The sequence below is a fragment of the Camelina sativa genome, chromosome 10 (genome assembly GCF_000633955.1).
Source record: "Camelina sativa cultivar DH55 chromosome 10, Cs, whole genome shotgun sequence".
In the NCBI taxonomy this organism is placed as follows: Eukaryota; Viridiplantae; Streptophyta; class Magnoliopsida; order Brassicales; family Brassicaceae; genus Camelina; species Camelina sativa.
In genome coordinates this window covers 11,053,333-11,060,339 of record NC_025694.1, presented here as the reverse complement: position 1 = coordinate 11,060,339, position 7,007 = coordinate 11,053,333, and the positions used below count along the sequence as shown (strand labels likewise).

The following is a 7,007-nucleotide window of genomic DNA, read 5'->3' as shown; positions in this document are numbered from 1 at the left end:
TTTGTTATAATAGCAGTTTATGTGGATGATTTAAACATCCTTGGAACTTCTGGTGAAATTGCCCAAACAGTAGAATATCTCAAGAAAGAGTTTGAAATGAAAGACCTAGGCAAGACAAAATTCTGTTTGGGGCTACAGCTTGAGTACATAAATAATGGAATCCTTGTGCATCAAAAGGCATATACAGAAAAGGTACTCAAGAGGTTTAATATGGACGAAGCTCACCCATTGACTAGCCCAATGGTTATTAGAAGCTTAGACTTGGATAAAGATCCATTCAGTCCAAAGAAGGACAATGAGGAAGTAATCGGTCCTGAAATGCCATACCTTAGTGCTATAAGAGCATTAATGTTCTTGGCTAGCCACACTAGACCAGACATATGTTTTGCCGTGAACCTCCTAGCAAGAATTAGTTTTTGTCAAACCCAAAGACACTAGAGTGGAATTAAGTATTTGTTACGTTACCTACAAGGAATTTTAAATTTGGGTTTATATTATACTAACTATAACAAAGAAGGTTTTAGTTGGTTTTGCTGATGCAGGTTATAACAGAGAAAGTTTAAGTATGTATGGTTGTGGTTGAAGACTCAACATATCAGTATGGATTGCGGTATGGTCGAAGATAAGGAAGCAACGGTCATACATGAAGACAATACGGCCTGCATTGCATAGCTCAAGGAAGGTTACATCAAGGGAGATCGGACGAAGCACATCCTACCGAAGTTCTTCTTCACGCACGAACTACAAAAGGCCGGAGAAGTTTGTGTGGTACAGGTGCAATCATGCGACAATTCAGCCGACCTCTTCACTAAGGCATTACCGACAACAACATTCAGGAAGCTCACGCACCAGATTGGAATGCGGAGGCTTAAGGACTTAGAGTGATGCTTGGAAAAGGGGGAGTAATGCGTGTTGTACTCTTTTTCCTTCACCAAGGTTTTGTCCCATTGGGTTTTCATGGTAAGGTTTTAATGAGGCAGCATCCCCAAGCGCATTACAGAGATCCTTTCCTTGCACATGCACGGTTATGTCATCCAAGGGGGAGTGTTGTAAAACACTGGATGGTGGACTCCATAACCGGCCCATGTACGACCCGTCCATGTACGGCCCATCAAACATAGGCCCATCGGCCATTACCTATTCCTAGTCGGTTTTAGTCTTTGTCTTTGTACTCTATATACACGTGTAACCTCGTTGAGATATTAATAATAAGAATAAGAACAAGAGATTTCTACTTTGAATCTTATAGTTTACAACATGAAATATATTGTTTCAACTTTGGGGGCCGACTATTGTTGGTTGAACGAAGTGTCTCCTTCGTACTCGAGTCATATATACACAAATTTGACATATTAATTACGTAATGTGTGTTGGTTAGAGCATTTTTAAAGCAAACTAGAAAAATACGGATAAATAGTTATATTTAAAGATAAAGTTATTGTTTACTCTATACCAAATCTTTAATTTTATAAAGTACAAAGTCACATGTCCGATCAAATTAAGCCAGATCAGATTTTTTATTTTTTAAAAAATTTTAAAATAAAAAAATAAAAAATAAATCTTTTACAAACGATCGTGTAAATACTAGAAAGGAGAAAAAAAGAAGTGAAATAGGTATTATCGGTTTGTAAACTGTTCCACGATCTCCACCTCCTTATTTTTTTTTGTAACATATCTACAGTATATAAAAAAAACACTCGATACTAATTGTTCTTCTTCTCCACAATCTAAATTCTCCGTTTCCCAACAATGGAGCAAAATAAACATCCTAGCTTTCTTCCTTCTCTAATTCCGGTTTCATGCAACTTTTATCGGGTTTAAAACAAAAACTGAAGTTAATGTTGATATTCACAGACATGGCCAAAAAATCCAAAGGTAAATAATCGGATCGCTCTTCTTCTATTTTCCTTCTCTCGGCGTTTTGATTCTAAGCTCTGCTATCTAGATCGAAACTGATTGTTCTTTGTCTTTGTCTTTCTATTTACAATTTATGTTTTCAGATTTCACAACTTTGGTTCAGTTTGTTCATCGTCGTGTTATATACTCATCAAACCCATCTTCTTATTTGTTAAGGATTTGAGGATCTAACTTTCAACCCACAGAAGAGTAAGAATGATGTGTAAATCCCCCTTTTTATGTTAATTTACTAAACTCTCTCATGTTTTTATTCTTTTTAATTTCTATCCAATTTATTTTATTAATTTTTTTTGACATACCTGAAATTTTCCTTTTTTCTTTTTCTACCATACATAATAGATAATATTGTAGATTGTTGACGTGGGAGGCTTAAAGGGGTGAAGGTTTATTCATCTGGAAAGTAGACGTTGACAGAGATAGCAAAATAAGGAGATGACTTCGTAGAGACCATTGACTCCAACGAAATGGCAAGGTATGCAGATCATTCTTGCAGCCCAAAACATTTTTGAAATATGAAGGTGAATTGGTCTCTTTTTTTCTTTTTCAGGTGAGGTTCAATGGAATCATGTATACACTAAACTTGGAGTTTAAATAAAAAAACCAAGGTATGAAAACTGGATGTTGTTAAGTATAAACTACTCTTAAAATCAGCCTTATAAATTTTTTTTTTTATTATCAATCATGTAGGCTTCTTACACCTCTATTTACATACTGCAAAAATTATCTGTTTTTCTTCCAACTCTCTATTTCTTACTGGCTTTAGAATGCTGTACTATAATCAGCACTGTTAAAGAGTGTATCTCTTTAATCATATCCTACACTATAATCAGCAATGTTAAAGATTGTTTCTCTTTTAATCATATCTTTTTTTACAATTTGATTTCTAATTTACTTCAGCTTTTTTTATCTTTGCCATGTTTTGTTTGATCTAACCACTTTTTTTCTTTCTTTTCAATTTTCATGTATCTCTATACAAGCCTTTCTCAATGTTTTACAAATGACCATATATCCTCAAGTCTCTCTAATCTCACGGCACCTCCCAACAACACACCAATTATTCAGAATTTGTATAATAGAAGCTAGACCACATACAAACAGGCTTGCATGGCTATACTTATCTTATTTGTACGTAGTACGGGCTTTTAAACTAGATAACAAAATCTGTGTTATCTATAGCCATTTGTTTATCTTTCTTTTCAGAACATGTTAAAATGGATTTTTATAAAGCAGGTTTGACAATGAGATACAATATAAAAGTTAAGCATTAGAAAGAAGGCAAATTAGGAAAACAAGAAAGCTAAGTGAAGAAGCATGAAAGAAAGCTGCAAGAAGCGCATAGATAAACAAAAATTTCATGGTCATGTTGTGAGTTGGTGACACGACATGGATCTTACGCCAAAGGAAAAGCCTTTCAAGAATGTCAACATGACATAAATTAAAGCTCAAGTCTTCTCAGCACAACAAAAAGCTCAACATAAGTTATGTGTGTGGTCAACCATCAACTTCTTCTACATTGAATTAAGCGTCTTGAAGACTTTTAAATTTGGACTTTTGTGATTTTCCCTTCTGAGCTTTTTAAACCATAATATATATTATATCTTTCATGAACTCTCTTTCGTTACTTAGTTTATGTATTGCACAAACAGTTAAAAAGATGTTACACCGTAATACCGTATATGTAATATCGCACATATGACTTTAATACAAATAGTGAGTCCCCATACGTACTACTGGTAGAATACTAGTCTTATTATATAAACCTTGATGACAAAACTACTCATTAAAAAAATCGTGACACGTGTTAATTATATCATTCAAATGTCAATTCATTATTAAAATTTAAAAAAAAAAAAAAAAAAATCTAAACCTAATTTAGAAAGGTTTTATATAAAAGTAAGTAGATAAAATAAAACCTAATTATAAGATAAATTTATATATAAATATATATATATATATACCATAAATTTCAAAATTATAATATTTTTTACTTACTTTAATTTTTAGTTGCTATATTACAAGAAAAAGATTACTTTTTATATAAGATAAAAAAATGATTGTGAAAATTATATAATTAGTTACTGTTTCTAAATAAACGTAAATACTCACCTCTACACAAAGAAAAAGATTCTTGAAGTAAAAAAAAAAATAGATCGTCTCATATTTTTTTCACCAATCAAATAACTTATTCAATAGACTGCTATTGTAATATATATGATAGGAGTATGTAAGATTAACATATGCACTTTTATAACTATAAAAATGTTAAAGTGAAGAAAGATATAACAAGTTATATAATGTGTTTATAAAGACAATTTGTTGGTAGTAGTTAAGACTAAAGAGTATAGTTTAACAGTAAAATATATTTGTATGTACAAATACACTTTTAGTGGTAATATAAATAGTAGATTTGTAAATGGATATACATTAGTGTATTATAGAAAAAAACAACTATTTTCTATAACTAAAAGCTTATCTATTTACTTTTATACATTGTTTTTACTTACGAAAAGAATTAAATATATATTCTTTGTTAAATTAAATTAAATTTTAATATTTTTGAACTCATCTACAACTATTTTTTTTTTAACTAAAAGTGTATCTATTTTGTTTTTCAACCAAACAATAAAGTAAAAGGAATTTCCTCGGTTAGTTTCCTAAGCCAGAGGAAAGAGGTTTATAAAAGAAACTTCAGAGATAAGAGAATCGAAGTACGGGCAAGACAATCTGCCTTCAAATTTGTCGCATGCGGGATCCAAGAGATGGAGAATAGTAAAAAAAATAAAATTAAATTTAACAAAGAATATATATTTATTTACTTATTATATAAACCTTGATGACAAAATTACTTATTAACAAGATCATGACACGTGTCAATTATATCATTCAGATGTTGACACAAGTCAATTCATTATTAAAATTTAAAAAAATAAAAATCTAAAAAATCTAAACCTAATTTAGAAAGGTTTTATATAAAAGTAAGTAGATAAAATAAAAAACTAATTTTATTTAAATTCTAATTATAAGATAAATTTATATATATATATATATACCATAAAATTCAAAAGTATAATATTTTTTATTTACTTTAATTTTTAGTTGCTATATTACAAGAAAAAGATTACTTTTTATATAAGATAAAAAAAATGATTGTGAAAATTATATAATTAGTTACTGTTTCTAAAAAACGTAAATACTCACCTTTATACAAAGAAAAAGATTCTTGAAGTAAAAAAAAAAATAGATAGTCTCATATTTTTTTCACCAATCAAATAATTTATTCAAAAGACTATTGTTGTAATATATATGATATGAGTATGTAAGATTAACGTATGCGCTTTTATAACTATGAAAATGTTAAAGTGAAGAAAGATATAAGAGATTATATAATGTGTTCATAAAGACAATTTGTTGGTAGTAATTAAGACTAAATAGTATAGTTTAACAGTAAAATATATTTGTGTGTACAAATAAACTTTTAGTGGTAATATAGACAGTAGATTTGTAAATAGATATACATTAGTGTATTATAGCAAAAAAAACAACTATTTTCTATAACTAAAAGTTTATCTCTTTATTTTCATACATTGTTTTTACTTACGAAAAGAATTAAATATATATTCTTTGTTAAATTAAATTAACTTTTAATATTTTTGAACTCATCTACAACTATTTTTTTTAACTAAAAGTGTATCTATTTTTTTTCAACCAAACAATAAAGTAAAAAGAATTTCCTCGGTTAGTTTCCTAAGCCAAAGGAAAAGGGTTTACAAAATAAAGTTCAGAGATAAGAGAATGAAAAGCACGGACAAGACAATTTGCCTTCAAATTTGTCGCATGCGGGATCCAAGAGATGGGGATAGTGAAGAAAATAAAATTAAATTTAACAAAGAATATATATTTAATTACTTATTATATAAACTTTGATGTCAAAATTACTCATTAACAAGATCTTGACACATTTCAATTATATCATTCAGATGTTGACACATGTCAATTCATTATTAAAATTAAAAAAAAAAAAAAATCTAAAAAATCTAAACTTTAGAAAGGTTTTATATAAAAGTAAGTAGATAAAATAAAACCTAATTTNTAAAAATCTAAACTTTAGAAAGGTTTTATATAAAAGTAAGTAGATAAAATAAAAACACTAATTTTATTTAAAATCTAATTATAAGATAAATTTATATATATATATATACCATAAAATTCAAAATTATAATATTTTTACTTACTTTAATTTTTAGTTGCTATATTACAAGAAAATATTACTTTTTATATAAGATAAAAAAAAATGATTGTGAAAATTATATAATTAGTTACTGTTTCTAAATAAACGTAAATACTCACCTCTACACAAAGAAAAAGATTCTTGAAGTAAAAAAAAAAATAGATCGTCTCATATTTTTTTCACCAATCAAATAATTTATTCCAAAGACTGCTATTAATATATATGATAGGAGTATGTAAGATTAATGTATGCGCTTTTATAACTATAAAAATGTTAAAGTGAAGAGAGATATAACAGGTTATATAATGGGTTCATAAAGACAATTTGTTGGTAGTAGTTAAGACTAAAGAGTATAGTTTAACAGTAAAATATTTTTGTGTGTACAAATAAACTTTTAGTGGTAATATAGACAGTAGATTTGTAAATGGATATACATTAGTATATTATATAAAAAAACAACTATTTTCTATAACTAAAAGCTTATCTCTTTACTTTTATACATTGTTTTTACTTACGAAAAGAATTAAATATATATTTTTTGTTAAATTAAATTAAATTTTAATATTTTTGAACTCATCTACAACTATTTTCTTTAACTAAAAGTGTATCTATTTTTTTTTCAACCAAACAATAAAGTAAAAGTAATTTCCTCAGTTAGTTTCCTAAGCGAGAGGAAAGGGGTTTACAAAAGAAACTTCAGAGATAAGAGAATGCGAAGCACATGCAAGAAAATCTGTCTTCAAATTTGTCGCATGCGGGATCCAAGAGATGGAAAATAGTGAATAAAACTCCAGTGAATAAACTCATCGAGCAAGTTGAAGAATGATGGCCAATATTCAGGGGAATGTACTATAGTGAGTAA

General features: G+C 28.3%; 1 long non-coding RNA gene across 2 annotated transcripts; it reads left to right on the top strand.

Moving 5' to 3' along the window:
* Window positions 2,011-3,141, top strand: LOC104718433. Of its 2 annotated transcripts, XR_002033682.1 has the most exons (4): window positions 2,011-2,106; window positions 2,257-2,389; window positions 2,465-2,522; window positions 2,895-3,141. It is a non-coding gene; the product is annotated as an uncharacterized LOC104718433 (long non-coding RNA). The 2 variants fall into 2 exon arrangements; XR_002033681.1 differs by having other exon boundaries at window positions 2,465-3,141.